General features: G+C 39.6%; 1 protein-coding gene across 2 annotated transcripts in view; it reads left to right on the top strand.

The window, feature by feature from the left end:
• The first annotated feature begins 356 nt into the window (after nt 1–356).
• The window catches only part of ANKRD55 (ankyrin repeat domain 55), a 113,784-nt gene continuing 96,460 nt past the window's right edge, over nt 357–17,680 (top strand). The window contains exon 1 of one of the 2 annotated variants that reach the window (XM_072826487.1): nt 357–408. The gene's annotated coding sequence lies outside the window, so the exon portion shown is untranslated. Of the gene's footprint in view, nt 409–5,064; nt 5,185–17,680 lie in introns of those variants that run through there. The other variant, XM_072826488.1, reaches the window with a different exon arrangement.

Here is a 17,680-nt window from a genome sequence, read left to right as displayed (position 1 = left end):
CCATTTGCTGGTTTTGTTTTATACTGATTGTCTTAAAGGTTTCTCTGTTCACATTGGCCTATTTTCTCTTTTTACACTGTTGTCATTCTGCTTGTCAACTGAGACTAGTGGCCACATCCTGTCTGTGCATGCTGACCTTTTGGGTAAGGAATTCATTCATTCATTTGTTCATTTATTCATGTACTCACCCATCTGGTCAACAATTCTGGCCCTCTTCTGGGAGCTGGGGATACAGTAGTAATAGACAAAGATCCTGCTGTAGTAGCTACTGTTAGGGTGCACTGCCCAGATTCCCCATTCAGGATCACACTGCTCATTTCCTAGGTTCCAGGAGTGTTTCCGGCTGCTGATCCATGACTGACTCCTCCTAGGAATTGCCCTTGGCCAAAGGGAACTGTGTTACCCAAGGTAATTCCCCTTCGCTGATGCACCCTGCTTCCAATGACTGATTGCTATGGGGGTGCAAAGGCCCAGCCCCTTTTGTTTCAGTTCAGGATAGCCAGAAGCCCTACCCCAGCTTCAGAGCTCCCCTGGGGATCTGCTGAGAACTGTATTCTCTAACCAGCCCTGTTTCCTCAGTCCATTATGGCTGCTCTTCCTGGGAGCACCACCCACCCCCATAAGCATCCTGCACACAAATCTCCAGAGGTTTTTCCCAAGGAACTTGTCCTACACCTGCTTATATACTAGAAAAGGGAGATAGGAAATAAACACAATAAATAGTAGCACAGTGTGTGGAAAGTGACATTGCTATGGAAGAAAGTACAGTGGGGTCAAGAATATGGAATGAAAAAAAAAGAATATGGAATGCAGAGATAATTAATTTTCATTTTCAATACAGTGATAGACCTCTATGAGAATGTGACATTTGAGCAGAAACTTAAAATAAGCAAACTGAATGATCAAAAGCTTCTGAATCCAAACTTGTTACTGTTATCAGGAAGGATTTTCCAGAGAAACAGAACTAATAGTGTGTGTGTGCGCGCGCGCGCGCGTGTGTGTGTGTGTACATGTGCACCCTCTTAAGGAGATTTATTTCAAGAAATGGCTCAATTTGGATTTGTTTTATACTTCCTCATGATTAAATTAAAGTGAAATTTATGCATTCTGGACAGGAATACCACAGATGTAGTGTTTTCATGGCATCCCATAACATAACATATGATGTTGGTTTTATCCCATTACTGGTGATGTAGACTTTGAGCTCTTGAAATAGCATCATATCTACCAGGGCTCTCTATTGTACAGTTACTCTTTTTCTCTTTTGAAATTAATAAAGGTTTTATGGGCAGTTATTTTGAGGTCATGTAAATACTCCAACTTTTATCCACTAGTTTTAGAATCTATTGATACTTTTTGCCTAAAATAATGATCACTATGGATCTCAAGCTATGCTTTTCTAATTCCATAAGTTCTTGAACATTTGTTAGCTGGCATTATACTATAGGGAAGATTATTATTTTTCCCTTACATACTCATTTACTTATTAATATCAGGAAAATCTAATGGATGCCCATTTCAGTCAGTGATATTTAATCTGATGCTATGATTTCATTCATATTAAATCATCCCAAAATGGACCACTTGGCACCACTTTGAGCAATCTTCTGTGTCCTTTGGATATGTCTCCATCACTCTTTGATTACTTGCTTATTCTGGAATTATGAGATGTTCTAAACATGTCTTATTTTTTTCCTGTTTCAGCCCTGAAATCAATACTGTTCCCTTTTAATGGAGGCTGATGTTGAGAAACCAAGGTCTGGGCTCTAGGTAGACTCTTCATTATTGGGGTTTCATTACTCCCAAGCTCTCTCAGGGATAGAGCTAGGAAATAAATGTATTTATGTGTGATGTACATGTGTATGCATATGCATACATATGGAGATACAGATGTGTTTGCATGCATACACAGAAATGTAGATCAGTATTGTTCCTGTATCTAATTCTGCATATTGAGAACTCTACTTATACAGAACTTCCAATTGTAATTCTAAGCCACATAGTTCATTCCAGCTCTCTCCCTTAATTTATTACCCCCTTCTCTAGTGAGAAACCTAGTTCTCATCACCTTATTATATTGACTTATTTTCTAAAATCCTCTTTATCCTCTGTTTTTAATCTGTCTCCCAAACCCAATGAGCTGCTACCCCTGTTTGGGCATCCTCTTTGGGTTGCCAGAGTTCTAGCAGACCACTACTCTCATTTAAACATTCGATTACAATGATAATAATATAGGCTGTGCACTAATAGCCTGAACACATTTCCTTTGTAGAAAATGCTACAAAAATTATGGTACTACAGAGTCTGAATATGTTTGTTTCTTCAGGTAATTTTGATTGATGGGTTAAGGTGAAAGCCTTGTGGCTCTGAAAAGTGTTTTCTCTAAGAAAAGCTGACTACTTTGTGGGTTTTTTTTTTTAAGATTTTATTTATTTATTCATGACAGACACAGAGAGAGAGAGAGGCAGAGACACAGGCAGAGGGAGAAGCAGACTCCATGCAGGGAGCCTGATGCGGGACTCGATCCTTGATCCCGGGATCACACCCTGGCTGAAGGCAGGCACCCAACCACTGAGTCACTCAGGTGTCCCTACTTTGTGGGTTTAAATCTGTGAGTTGTGGAATGCCTGGGTGGCTCCGCGGATGAGCATCTGCCTTCGGCTCAGGGCGTGATCCCGGGGTTCCAGATCAAATTCCACATCGGACTCCCTGCATGGAGCCTGCTTCTCCCTCTGCCTGTGTCTCTCATGAATAAATAAATAAAATCTTTAAAAAATTTTTTTAAATAAATCTGTGATTTGTACAGTGAATGTATAATACGACCCATGGTTCAGTGGCTCCTGGTGTGCCACAAAAGAGAGACAGTTTTCTTCCAGATTTTCAGTTTGTAGAAACAAAGTTGGATATTATCGACTTTCTAACGAGGCTCACATTTTCCCCAAGGCCCAAAGTTAGAAAGGGAAAAAGCATACATGTGGTCATGGGTGCACCTCTTGGCATTGCAATTCAATGTTAAAAACTATTTAGGAATATGTTATTTAATTTCTTGCTAGCCCTTGATAGGAAAGATATCTTCATTAGAATTGTTGACCATAGTTTCAGGAATGGCTCATACTGGAAGATCGTCTAGCTAATCAGATATTGTTCCTTTTTCTCTTTACTACATGCATTCTGGTCTGAGCATGATAGATTAGATAGTGCTAAATGATTTACTCTTAAACCTGCCCTGGAATCATTGATGTGCTTATATGTTTAACAAAGTCAGCTTTCCAGGAGAAAAAGCCCTGATTTGCAGTATTTGCTCTTTTCTGTGGTATAAATACTCTCACCATGGCCACTATGAAGCTACCAACATGACATCATTAAGTAAGTGGTAGGAAGAGATGTACACAGTTGGCTCTCATGAGTAAGCACCTCCAGTCTGGTGTCTGTGTAGCCTATAAACCAGTTAGATCTACCCATCCACTTAAGCAGTCTTCAAACTGCTGTGGAAGGAAAAGTTCTTAGAAGGAAAGTTCTGTGCTCTGAAAAGATACGGGTTAGGGATGTAGACTAGAGGCAATGCTTCAGTGTGTTTACATGCTTGACTCTGAGAGATGACCGCCCTTTGTCCGTGTCCAGCAGAAGGGTTGTTGCTGGAAGAAGCAGGGTCGGAAGAGAACAAATGCAAAAAAAACCAAAATAAGCAAATTGCTTTGAGGTCAAAATTAATCTGTATGGTGAAGCATCTGAAATCAGCTGCCTCCTATGTTTTCATGGTTCTGTTCCTCCTGAAGACAAGTGTGAACTCAGAGGGAGTTCCAGCCAGGTTCCTGTTAGCAGGATTTGTAGGTCTTGAGGTTAAAGGTGCCACACTGTAGACTCAGCCTGGACTCTGTCTCAGACATAGAGCACCTCTGACCCCCACTGGCTGCTGGCAAGTGTTGCATCTTGGGGGATGGCCAGGTCTCTTGAGAATACTGCTGGTTCCCTAACTACACATGCAGATGAAGGAGCAGTAGCATGAGTTCTCCTCATGTTGCCAAACTGATTTATTTTTGGCTCTATTGTCAGTATTTCTTACATGGTGCTATCTTTTTCTCATCGGTTTTCTTTAAATTTTTAAAACTCTTCATCTGTATCTCCTCTGGAGTGGTATGTAATGTCTGCTATCATTATATTGTATATAGATTTCATTCCACATGATCATAAAATGAGCCAAGAGAAGGTTTGAGGTTGTTACATTTGGTTTTGGGTTTTCTTGTTTTGGTCCTTTGGGTGACAGACACCAGGTATTGCTTCTTTGTGAGAAGCCCTTTGGCTGGGTCAGTCCTGAGCCCATTGCTCTCTTGTGCTCCCTGTGGGAGAGCGAAAGCACTGGCCACAGACACAAAACACTCGCTAAATCTCTGTAGAGAGCCAGGGCAAGGGTGGTTAACAAAAGCTGGGGTCAGAGGGCCACAGAGCCCAGTCTGTAATCAGGGTGCCTCACCTACTAAGCACATTTGAGTGTCTGATTCCATCTATTCATTTTGGTATTTCTATGGCATCTGTCACTGTGATACCTTGGTAATCTAATGCATGCGTTAAAGCAAGCCCAGGGAAAGGCAGAGTGTTGGTGGGTAAGGAGCATACTTTCCAGTGGATTTACTCAAACCAATTTAGCAAACTCTACTGATTGCTGACTCTGTACTAAAAACAAAACAATCGTACATTACATGTATCCCCAATAGGATATTTTTTATTACTCTGTATTAAATTAATTTTGATTTTTGAATTGACACCTGAATCTGGTTGTTAATCCTCTTTCTAGAAGGAGGTTTTTACTGCTCTTTCTAGCTTAGTCTTCTCTCGCTGTTTTATATCATAATCCAAATGTGACTATTCCTGCTGAACAGCAATATTCTGGTCTCTGTGTGTATTACTCTCAAAGACAAAATTAATGACTTCTTATCCTAAGAACTGCTTTCTGTCTTATTTCTCATGGCTGACCAGCAGAGGGCCCCAGGGTAAGTGTGTGAGATTAGGCTACTCTGAAGTGGTGAAAGATCCCCTACCTCTCCAGAGAATTGACATTTCACCAGAGGGTTTCCCAGCATACAACAAAAGGCTTGAGAAATAGAGCCGCATCTCCTGGAACCATGGGTAAAGTACTCTTGATTTGGGGCCGAGAAGAGCTTTGCAACCGTATCCACCCCTGGCAAGGTGAGAGAAAGCAGGTTAGTGCTTCTTTTGAGAATCGTAAAAATGAAAAGAGAAAACAGCAGAACACTGGACCTGGGCCATTATTTATCATCATCATCATCACAAAATTCAGGGCTGGGGTGTGGGGAGCAGAGATATTCAGGAGATCAGGGACCAACTCAAGCTCATGGTGGTTGATAAACTTTATATGGATGTTATTTGGTCACCTGTCACATTTTTCGCTGTTCTGTTTCTTCCTATCCTGTAGATAATCCCCAAATTGTATAAAAGTATTCTCTTCAACTTAACAAAATGTGTATTATAGTCATACAAACTACTCTGTGAGTTTTGAATGGCCAGCATCCAATGATCAGAAAACTATAAAGTTTCCTGGCATGTTGCAGTGGCGTCTTCCACCAGTGTCTTATATAGCTTTGCTAAAAATTAACTTGTGGGTCAGTTTTGGTTCTTAATACTGGGTAAGACTGAGGAATAAAAAGCTGTAATATACATACCATGTTCAGGGAGTGCGCAAGGCAATGGCAAGGGCTATAAATAAACACAAAATATGGTCCTTGAACACAACAGGCTACTTGGAAGAGGCAAAAACCAACAACGAAGTATCAAATAATCTAATGATAATGATGGTAGTAATACTAACCACTGTATATTGAGTGCTTACTCTTCCAGTCATTTTGCTAAATGCTTTATATGTTTTCTAATTAAATCCTCAAAACATCTTTATGAGGTAGGTATTATTATTATTTTCATTTTAAGGATAAAGTAACTGAGGCACACAAAGTTTAAGTAACTTGCCAAGATTTGATTCCAGCCTGTCTGACACCCAATACCATGCCTTTAGCTATCCAGCGATCTATACTGCCTCATGAGAGCAATGGGAGTTCTAAGGTAGGAGATCAATATGGGCGAGAGGAGGCTTTTTGGAGGAAGAGTCAGCAAGAGTGACGAGTGTGGTTCGGGAGGACATCGTGGAGAAGGAGAGGGAGTGAGAGTATACACAGGCAGAGAACTGAAGATGCTCAAGGCAGGTCGGGTTTCCAGGAGTAAACCTGCCACCTGCTATAGATGCTTTGTGCAGGTACATGAGTGGCAAATGGTCCCTTGGGAAAAACAGATTGAAGGCAGGTAATGGAAGGACTTCTTTGAATAACACTTTTAGAAACGGGTTGAAAAAGGTAGAATTGGAGCCAAGACAGACAATAAGTAGATAACTTCAGTGATTCTCCATGTGAGGTTATGAAGGTAAGTTCTTGAGCTGTGGGCAGGAAATGACAACCAGAGATGAGATGTCCCCAGTGGGACCTGGCTAAATTCTGGCCCAGGCACTTTATATTCTAACCCTATCAGGAAGTATCAACCACTAGTATATTTTACAACCTTGGCACATTCACCTAAAAAAACTAAAGTATTTCTGACAGGTACTTTATTAGGTCTTTTTCATATACCTGTCACTGTCAAACAAATGAGCTTAGGAATTATCATCATCATCATCATCATCATCATCTCATCGTCGTTCTCCTCCTCCTCATCATCATCACCACCATGTTACTGATGGGGGAAATGAGGCTCAGAGAGCACATGATTGAGAATCTCCCAAATAGGAAATAACCAAGACAAAGCTCAAACCCAGATCACCCCACTCCAGGACATTCACAAACACACACTGCAAATATTGACTGAGTAGTCACAGGACACCGTGTGCCTCATGTTGGTTGTCCAGAGATAAGTCACTCTATCCACCACGTTAGGGACCTCACAGCATTTAAGTAAATAAAGCAATACAATTGATAATGATAGTGAGAAAGTCTGTTCTAAGCATCTCAACATTCATAATTGGCAAGAATGTGTATATAAAAATGAGAGCACTTTTTAAAAGTAAAAAGGTTAATTCACATGCAGTTTATTTCATCTCTCACTTCATGCCTGGAAATAGCTGAAAAAGGCCAGCTGCCCTTCCTACAGAGTAGGATCAAAAAGTGATGAGTCTGATTTGTACAGTTCGCCAAGAAAGTCTTTCTCACCGCTTCAGTCTCTTCCAAGTGGAGGAGGCAAGTGCTGATACCACCCCGCCACCTGCTGGAGCCAAGCAGAACTAACCTGAAGTTCCAGGGAAGCAGCTGGAGTGGGCAGTCTTAACAAGATTGTTCTCTTCTTTAGACATTAGAGTGTGAGTTGACACGCCATAGTTGATCCCAGCCACCCCTCGTTAATAGGTTAAGCTTGGTGACATGAGACTCTGAGGAGGCTTATGGGAAAGGAAGTCATAGAGGTTTTTCAAACTGTGGAGTCAGACAGACCTAACACGTATCTAACTTGGCCACTTGCTGTGTCATTTTTAAAGATACTAGTCAGCTTCTCTAAACCGGTTGCATTGTCTGTAAGATGAGATTCTTGGCAATCACATATGTGTTGAATGAATGAATAAAGAGAATGCATGAATACATATTTGGTGGTTGGATTAGAAAAAATATATATAAAGCACCTAGTGTAGCATCTGACACCAAGACAAAAATTAATGGTAGCTAGGAAATATTACGGATAGAGCAGAATTGTAACCAAACCTAAGTTAATATGCCTGACATGCAGCAAAGCTAATCGCTGAGACATCAAGTATGCAGCAAGGCAAGGGTTATCTCGAGAAACAAGCCATATGAGAAGATGGAAGGGCAAGCCTCAAATCCTCCCCTGACTGAGACTAGAACAAGTTTTACAATCATAAGGGTTGGGATTATATACATATTAAAGAAAAGGGTGAGGGAAATTTAATACTATTCATGAGGAAAGAAAACATACCTCCCATGTTCACTTTGAGGTAGAGATTTAACATTAAAATGAGGCAAAATTTGGCTCCTGACATCAGGAGGTGATCTGTAAGACAAGGAGAGGGCTGTGTACATGCCTCCACAAGTTAGTATAAACTGGATGGGACCTAGGGCTCCTTATTTCTGGGAAGGAATGCAGAGCCTAGCTTGTTCATAGGCTAGAACTGTATCAGTGACCTTCATTTGTGGCAGACCAGGCCTCTGTGGAGACAGCTAGTGGATTTGTTAGTGGGATCTGAAAAGAAACAGTAGCTGATTAAGAAGAAACAAATCTCTGAAAAACAAGCCTTAAATTTTGTTAGTCTCGACCTCCTTAAAACTCTATGGGGCATGGTTTCAGAAGTTATATAGGATATATATACTATATCCCCACAAGTCTAGTGGGAATTTTTGGAGCAATAACCCATGGGTTCTTATATTTACTTACTTACTTACTTTCTTATTATTTTATTTATTATTTTATTCATTTATTCATGAGAGAGAGAGAGAGAGAGAGGCAGAGACAGAGGGAGAAGGCAGGCAGAGGGAGAAGCAGGCTCCATGCAGAGAGCCCGACACGGGACTTGATCCCGGGACTCCAGGATCACGCCCTGGGCCGAAGGCGTTGCTAAACCGCTGAGCCACTCGGGCTGCCCGGGTTCTTACATTTAATCTTTATAACAGTCCTAAAAGCCAAATACTATTATCTCTTCATGTTGCAGATAAAGTAAATAAGGCTCAGCAAATTCAAGTATAGTGGACACCAGTGGTTATCTACCTAATACCCTCCTTCCTTGTGGGTAGAGTTCACTTTTATTCAAATGCCCATCTCTCCCCAGGTGGCTTTGGCTTGTGTACAGATTCTGGAGGCCAGTCACAGGAATCACATTCTTCTTCTGGAGATTAGCTTAGGCAGGAACAAGAGACCTAGTTATGTTCAATAAATCATGAAATGATGTCTGCCGGGGGGGGGGGGGGGGCGGGGATCCTGGGAAAAGATCACTAGCTAATAAAAAGAGATTCACAGGAAGGAAATTTACCATTTTTTTCCTTCAGTTATTGTGCCTGGATGTAACTCAGGAAACCAAATAGCTAAAGGCAATACCAATACATAAGATGGCTGAGTAGAAAGATGGACAGAACCTGGGTTCTTCCTGACATTTTCAAGCTATTAAATCAACCAATCCTAAAGGAGTTCTATCCCAGACTTCTTAATATATGAGATAGCGAGTTACTCTTCTTTCTAAGCCCTTGAGGCTTAGATTCCTATTGTTTGCAGTAAAAAGCTTCTTAACAGTTTGATTAAATAACTTGGTGAACTTCACACATCCAGCAAATAGCAGATCTACCTCTTAATTTCCCCACCTCCTACCCCATCCTCATCCCCAGTTCAGGTCCTCTGGACAGGCCTGGGGACACAGGAGTGGGAACCCTGGGTGACATCAGGACCCTGATACCTCTGAAGAGTCACTGACTAGAAGAGGAGGAGACACAGAAAACTGAATTGGATCATTCCTGAGATAACTCTTATAGCCATGCCTATTCCTTATACCAGTGCTCTTCCAGATCTGAGAAGCCCACCTCCTTAAGAATTTTCTATCTACTCTTGGGATACCTGGGGGTGGCTCAGTTGGTTAAGTGTCTGCCTTCAGCTCAGGTCATGATCTTGGGGTCCTGGGATCAAGCTCCACAGAGCCCTCATCGGGCTCTCTCCCTCTGCCCTTCTCCACTGCTCACGCTCTCATTTGCTCATGCTCTCTCTCTCTCTCTCAAATAAAGAAATAAAGTCTTTAAAATAATTTTTTAAAAAGAATTTCTTATCTGCTTTTTTTCCCTCTGATTCTTCCTCCCTGCATTGCTTATAAAATCATCTTGCCATGAATTCTTACGAGTTGACTGTTGTGAATTACTTTTATCACAAAAATTCTAAGACAATTATGGTTATAAATGCTTTTACTTTTGACCAACACTGAACACTGTGGATATGCCCAACTAAGAAATAAAAACATGACAACTTATTTCTAAAAACAATTTTCAGAGGAAAGTTCTGGAGCCATATATGGCCTCATCATTTTTTCCTTTGAAAACGAGTATGAAGAAGCATGAGTTTTGATTCATTAAAGTCATCAGGGTTAATCCTTTAAATATAATTTACGACATGTTTTCAAAGGTTAGGAAGCTATTTATGCATTATCTAATCTCCATTTTCCAGCACAGTTCATCCTGAATGAATAACAATTGATCTTTCTTATTTCTCCCTACATCCCACCCCGACCTCCAATCTTAGATGAGTTGGTACCATCTGAGAAAGGGAATTAGCACAAGTTTTGTTTTGTTTTCCTGCAAAAATAGCTGGCATCATACTAATAGGGTCTTCAAAATCAACTTAAATATTGCACAAAATATTTAAAGCAATTGTCTGAAGGCACTGGATACAACAAATACAGACCAGACTTGAAGGAAAGCCCATGATGTGAGGTCCACATTCCTCCCAGGTATTTTTCTAAAGACATTTACAAATTGCAGAACAAGGGCATACAACCGTTGTCTCATTGGACTGAAGAGGCAGATGTCAGAGTCTGAAGTAGCTTGGATTTTGTTACTTAGGGAGCAAAGTCTGGAGGAAGGAGGTCAGTAGAGAAGGACACTGAAATTCTGCATACACATTACCTTAAGCTGGTGACCTAAAGAGCTGATCAGAGATTTCAGTACAACTAGGGAGCCAAAAGTCATAATTAAAGCCTACGAAGGTGGAGATAGCTTGGTACAAATCCCAGGCTTTGAACTAATACCCTAGAAAAGTCATGTCCTAAGAATAAGAGCCATACTTATAGGAATAAGGACCAATCCATAAGTAGGGAAAAAAAACCCTGAAATCTAGTCTACTAGCCCCAAAAAGCATAAAATCAAGTTTTCTCAAGATCTTAACTATCTACTGCCAGAAGAAAACTTAACTTTGGAGGAGGATAACTTGATAATCATCTCAAGTCTTTATGATTTTTCATTGATGACATCTGACATTTAACCAAAAATTATTATGCTCGTGAAAATATAAGAAATAAAAGGGATCAAACTACTGAAACCAAGTAAAAAATATAGATAATAGGAAAAGAATTATAGGTGATTCAGATATTCACATTAGCCCACAGGTAATTTAAAATAATCATGATTATTAATATGTTCAAGAAAATGTAGGAAATGGCAGCCAGAAGAGAAATTGGAGAATTTCAACAGAGAAATAAATCTATTTTTAAAAAGAAGCAAAGGGGGGATCCCTGGGTGGCTCAGCGGTTTGGCACCTGCCTTTGGCCCAGGGCACTATCCTGGAATCCCGGGATCGAATCCCGCCTCAGGCTCCTGGCATGGAGCCTGCTTCTCCCTCCTCCTGTGTCTCTGCCTCAATCTCTCTCACTATGTCTATCATAAAATAAATAAATAAATAAATAAATAATAAAAAGAAGCAAACAGGCATGCCTAGTGGCTCAGTGCTTGAGTGTCTGCCGTTGACTGAGGGCATGATCCCAGGGTCTGGGATTGAGTTCCACATAGGCTTTTCACAGGGAGCCTGCTTCTCCCTCTGCCTATGTCTCTACCTCTCTCTGTGTGTCTCTCATGAATAAATAAATAAAATCTTTTTAAAATATATAAATAAATAAATAGAAGCAAACAATTAGACAATAAAATTTTTAAAGCACCAAAAACATCAATTATAGTATAGCTCTAATGAACGATATACAATACTTCTACACTTAAAACTACAAAAAAAAGTACTGAGAAAAGTAAAAGAAAAAAAGATAAGTAAAAGAAAACCTAAATCGATGAAGGAATATAACATTAACATATGACTCAAGGATGTAACATTGTTAAGATATTCTCTCTCATATTCATCTCTGGAGTCAGTGCAATCCCAGTAAACACCTTAGCAGCTTTTTTAAATTGGTGAACATTGACAAGCTACTTGTAATCTGTATTTGGAAATACAAAGGATCTAGAAGAACTGAGGCAATCTTGAAGGAGAAAAACAAAACCAGATATCAAAGTTAGAGTTAGAGTGATTAAAAGTGTGGTATTAATATAAGAATAGACAGTAGACAGTGGAATAGAATAGAGTTTAATAGACCCACACCCATATGATTAGTCATTTCATTCATGACACCACCACAGCAATTCAGTGGAAGAAAGATGGATGGTCTTTTCAATAAACAGTGCTGGCTCAAGTGGAAAAAAAAAAGAAGCTTGGCCCTTATTTCAAACCATACACAAAAATTAATACAAGATGGTTCATCCTAAAGGTGAAAATGTAGAACAACAAAACTTATAAAAGAAAACATAAAAAATAGTTTCAGGACCTCAGGGGAGGCCACAGCTTAAATAGGACATAGGCAATGCTGATAAATTTTATTTAATTAAATTAAGAAATCCCATTCAATAAATGATGCTGTTAAGAAAATGGAAAATGAAACCTTAGATTGGCGTGTACACACACACACACACACACACTCACTCACATACATCTAACAAAGGATTTATATCAAGAACATCTTGTTAGGGGTGCCTGGGTGGTTTAGTCAGTTAAGCGTCTGCCTTCGGCTCAGTTTATGATCCCAGGGTCCTGGAATCAAGCCCTGCATCGGGCTCCCTGCTCAAGTGGAGAGCCTGCTTCTCCCTCTCCTGCTGCAGCTCTCCCTGCTTGTGCTCTCTCTTTCTCATTCTCTCTATCTCAAATAAATAAATAAAACCTTAAAAAATAAATATCTTTTTAAACATTCTATAAATCCATAAGAAAACAATAGCACAGTTTTAAAAACTGGACAAGAATCCTGACCAGGCACTATGCAAAAGAGGGTATCAAAATGGTCAAATAGCAAATGAAAAGGTGCTCCGCATCATGACTCACAAGGGAAATGCAAATTAAAACCACATCTTGATACCATATGTTGCTCATAGTCCAGAAACACCAGTATTTCTCCTTGAAAAAACAATTGCAAAACCATCGCTCTAAATACCAGAAAGTGAATTAGAATAAGCGTTAACAGTTATAAACAGCCTAGTTTAATTCAAAGAGTGAGGTTTCTCTAAAAGGTTTTCATGTTGCAGTGAAATGAATTTTAATTCCCCATTGTAATTACATAAACTTTTGCCAGCCTAGTACAAAAAGTGAAAACCTGTAACAGAAACCTCACTCTTGGAATTAAATGTGACTGTTTGCAATTACTGAAATCTTTCCAAGTTCATTTCTTGATACTTAAAACTGTGGTTTTAAAATTGCTTTTTGATGAAGAAAACATTGGAGAAACCTAGCTACACCATCTTTTAAAATCCCTCTCTGAGTTGTGGGACTTTAGCATCAATAGATGTGATAACAGGGCAAGAATGTGTCTACTTAGTGAGCTGTGAGAAAATCTGTTATAGACTGGTGAGAAAAACACGTGGACATGCATAGCAAAATGAAAATACAGTTTACAATCTCTGGGAATGAAGCATAGGGTTAGGTGAGCTGTTAGAGATATGAAAAGCAGTTTGGACCCACATCCACTTGGTTTCCTCTAGCTCTGGCCCCTCCATGTCACTGGTTCTCAAAATGATGATGTTTATGATGTATTAGTATAGAAGCTTATATACCATTACATGACAACATTTTAATACTTTCTGTGCTGTTGTTACGTAACTGGTGTCTTTTGCAATCTGTCCTTTTTTATTTTATGCATTTCTCCTGATAAGGAGTCCATAGGTTTTACCAGACTGCCAAAGAGGTCCCTGGCACACACACACTGAAAACAAAGATTAAGCTCCCATCCTACCTAGCTTATTATTGGCTTATTACTTACTATGTATTATCACATAATATGTTGCTAAACATGTTTTCATATGTCCAGACCACCTCATCTAGGCTAGAAGCCTCATCCTTCATAGACCCTTGCTGAATGGTTTGCATATAGTCAATGTTCAAAGTATTGAGTTGGTTTATTAATAGTATAAGTCAGTGCTTAGGCCTGAAGTTAGACTACCTCTATTCAAAATCTAGCTCTTCGACTTTGGGCAAGTGACTTAACCTCTCCGAACCTGAATTTTCTCATCTGCAAGTGAAGCTATCAATACTACCTACCTCATTGGGCTCCTGTGAGAATTAAAAGAAGAAAATACACATAAAGAGCTTGCCATAGCATCTGCCCCATAATGAACTGTTAATGCAGATTATCTGTTAATTGTGAACATATTATTATCCATGAAAGTTTTGAGTGAAACACTGTGGCCAGATAGCAACTAGGGATCATGGGAGTTAAAGGGAATTGAAAAGGTGGTGGGAGAGTCAAAGGGTCAGTTTAGCCCCTTCAAGGCAAATTCAGACTTAGGGGCCCAATGAGATAATCAGGGCTGACCCAGACCTAGTAGTGACCTATCTTTGTGTTGAAAAGTATGATAAATTATCCTTGTCCCTCACATTGCCCATTCAAGTTGCAAGTCCTTGGCTAGGAGATCATCCCCAGAAGCCACCTGTGATAGTAAATCAATGTTGATTTCACAAAGCAAGAGGCAGCATGGAGCAGTGGAGAAAGTGCTGGCCTGGGTCAACACAGCTCTGTGGCCTTGGTTTTCTCTTTTGTAAAATCAGGATGTTTGACTGGATGTCTTCCTGGTGTCAGGCTATCTGAAAGAATCTGTTTATTTGGGAGGGTGAATATATTGTAACCATAGAGCTGGGTCTTAGACTAGATAATCCTGGCACCTGACTCACAGAGGCTGGCCTTGAACAGTAAGTATAACCAACCAAGGGGCAAGAGAGGTTTTGAACACACAGGACTTGCTCTGGAAAGTGGTCTAAAGGGGTCATATGTGAGACTCCTGAGCCAGCAGAAGGGACAAAATGTATACTTAGTTTATACCTATCCATGCCGAGAAAAGTGGACTTAAAAATACTTCTTTCTGATTGTTAGGAGTTTATTTATTTATTTATTTATTTATTTATTTATTTATTTATTTATTTTGATTGTTAGGAGTTTAGGGGTATAGTAGGTCTGAGAATAGGCAGCTCATTGATGAAGTATGTTGAGATAGTAATGGCACCAAACATCAGGCCAGGCACTCAGTGAGTATCCAATACATACTTCTTGATCAGTAGTCAATGAATGATTTTTTCTAGTACATCATTCTAATTCAGCTGTTTGGTTTTTAACTCAAAAAACTTAAGAATTCTGATTTGGATCTCTATTTGTGCATAGTAAGCATAGCATTTAACACCCAGAAGTATGTTTCCATGCAAACAGAAAATTACATGAATAGCACTTAAACAGGCTGATTTCCTCTTGTGGAGCCCATCATTGCCAGAGAAGGATTCAGAGATCATCATAGCCACCTCTTATTCCCATCAATTATTAGTTGCCTGATAATGAAAATCACTTTTCTCACATCTCAGTCTATCAAGCAGAAAGCTAGAGTCTCTCCCTATATGTTCTTTGTATCTTAAGTTATAACAAAGAGAGTATATAATCAAATGACAATTGTTTTCCTATGCCCGTAGAATTTCAGTTTGTTTGCTTAACTGGATGAAAGAAAGGTTAAGCCTGTTGTCTGATTGGAGATTCAGAGATTAATTCAGATTTAGCTCTTAAAAATTATTGTTTTGCTTCCTTAAACCTGATCGTGCCTAAAATCCCATGCTGCAAATTAAGATCTTTTTTTCCTCCTATTTCTCTATTTGGATTTCAATAGAATTTCTTTCCCTGAGGGAGGAAGGGGAAATGTCAGAATATAAGCTCTGGAAGCTTCAATATTGCAAGCAGATGAAATGTTCCACTAAGCAAAAGTTGCCTAAAGGCTGATATATTGCTGCCTGTATAACTTCAACAGCACGTCTCTCACTGACAAATAGGACAAATAAGGCCAAAGAAGGACTCGGGCATTGTTTCAAGCAGAAACATGCAGCCTAGATCTATACAATACCAAAAACATGGTTACTTTAGGGACTCAAAGCCTATCAAACTAGTTACTTAGCATAATTTAGACCAAATAAAATACATGATGGTTTGGCTAAAGTTTTAATTTTCTGCTTTATAAGCTTAATATAAATCTATTTGCTCCAATGCCACTTTCAGTGGAGAAGAAAACAGATGTGTCTTACAAAAATGTTGTGAAATCAAAAAAAGGATTGCTGGATATCAGCTCAGCATTTCAAAACTGTTATCTGGCACAAGCTCATGTGAAAACATCCTTTTGGACTATGTGTAAAGGAAACCCCCAAATCCTTGATGTCATTAAATTGTTGATGCTGTATTCATGCAATGGGAGTGTCGCCTCAACTGGCTGAGCAATAACCCAAACTTCCTTATTTTTCTTCCTACAAATGCAAGAAAATTATTTTCTCGATGATTATTGGTTTAGTTATCAATTCTCTGAGTCTGTTTGTAAAATGAGGATGGTTAAGATAACTTTTTGCTCTACTGTATTTTCTGATTCTCTGAACATTCAGAATTTTTTTCAAGACATGTGACAGGAGGAATTCTAGGGTTAAGATTCTCCTAAGAGGAAAAAAAGAGATTAGAGGCAGAGCTAGAAAGAGAGAAGGTACATTAGAGATGATATACCAGAGAAAGACCAGACTGGCTTCAAGCAGGAGAGGATTTCATCTGAGCCCCATTTCTTTATTTAAAGGGTCAGATCTGGGTCCTGTGACCAATTTCATCTTCCTGCCTTAATCTTCCTTCAGAGAGAAAATCCTTTCAAAGCCCCTGGGTTTATTCACTCTTGCGCATAGAAGCCTGACTTATAGGCTCAGACACACAGCCTCCGTTCAGGCTCTGTCAGAGTCAGACCCAACCTGGATAACTGATACATTAGCATAAAAATAGGAAGGCAAGAGTCCTGAGTGATTCGCTGGAAATAATTCACTGCAGCAGCTATAATGATTTACAATGTGTAGAACAGAATGAGAACTTGAGCCCAGGTCTTGTGATAACAAAGTTCATCCTTCTTTCCACCATACCACATTGCCTAGGCTAAACTGCCAAGAGCCTGCCTCTACCCCCAAAATAATCCTGGATACTTAAGTGGTAGAAGCCTAGAGATGTGTGGAAAATATTATTTAAGCCTGTTTTTCATAGCAGGCATTACCGATCACCTCCACCAGTCATAGGTGCAGCCCTAGGTAAAGCGAATCCTTACAGTTCCATCAGAACCCGTATCCAGTCAACAGAGTACCTGCACATTAGGGCCTATGCTGAGCAGCTATGGAACTGAAATTTAAACAGACCAAGGAAAGATTGGGTGGTCAGGAAGGAAAAAGGCTTTATTCCCCGCACCCCCCCCCCCGCCCCAAGGTACAGTGGGAAAGAAAAAGTAAACCTGTTGGAAGAAACATCACGTTCTGTTTCATATTGTTGCAGTTTGTTTTGTAAGGATGGAAAGATGTGAGCCTACATGTAAGACTAAGGAAAAGGATCTTGAGGGAAAAGGATGAAGTTGTAAAAGGGATGGAATAATGGGTGGAAATAATAGTAAATGTATATAAGAATTGCTTATATATATTTATAATGTATATTGCTTATATACATTATAAGAATTGCATATTTAAATTATTTTAATTCACTCAGAAACCTTATGGGAAGTAACTATTATGATTCTGACTTTGTAGATGAGGAAAATAAGGCATAGCTTAAACAGCATCATGTTGCAAGACTTGAACCCAGCTAGTCAGGCTC

This window comes from Canis lupus, chromosome 5 (genome assembly GCF_048164855.1).
Source record: "Canis lupus baileyi chromosome 5, mCanLup2.hap1, whole genome shotgun sequence".
NCBI classification, from domain to species: domain Eukaryota; kingdom Metazoa; phylum Chordata; class Mammalia; order Carnivora; family Canidae; genus Canis; species Canis lupus.
The sequence above is the reverse complement of the archived record's forward strand: the minus strand, read 5'-3'. Positions and strand labels throughout refer to the sequence as shown.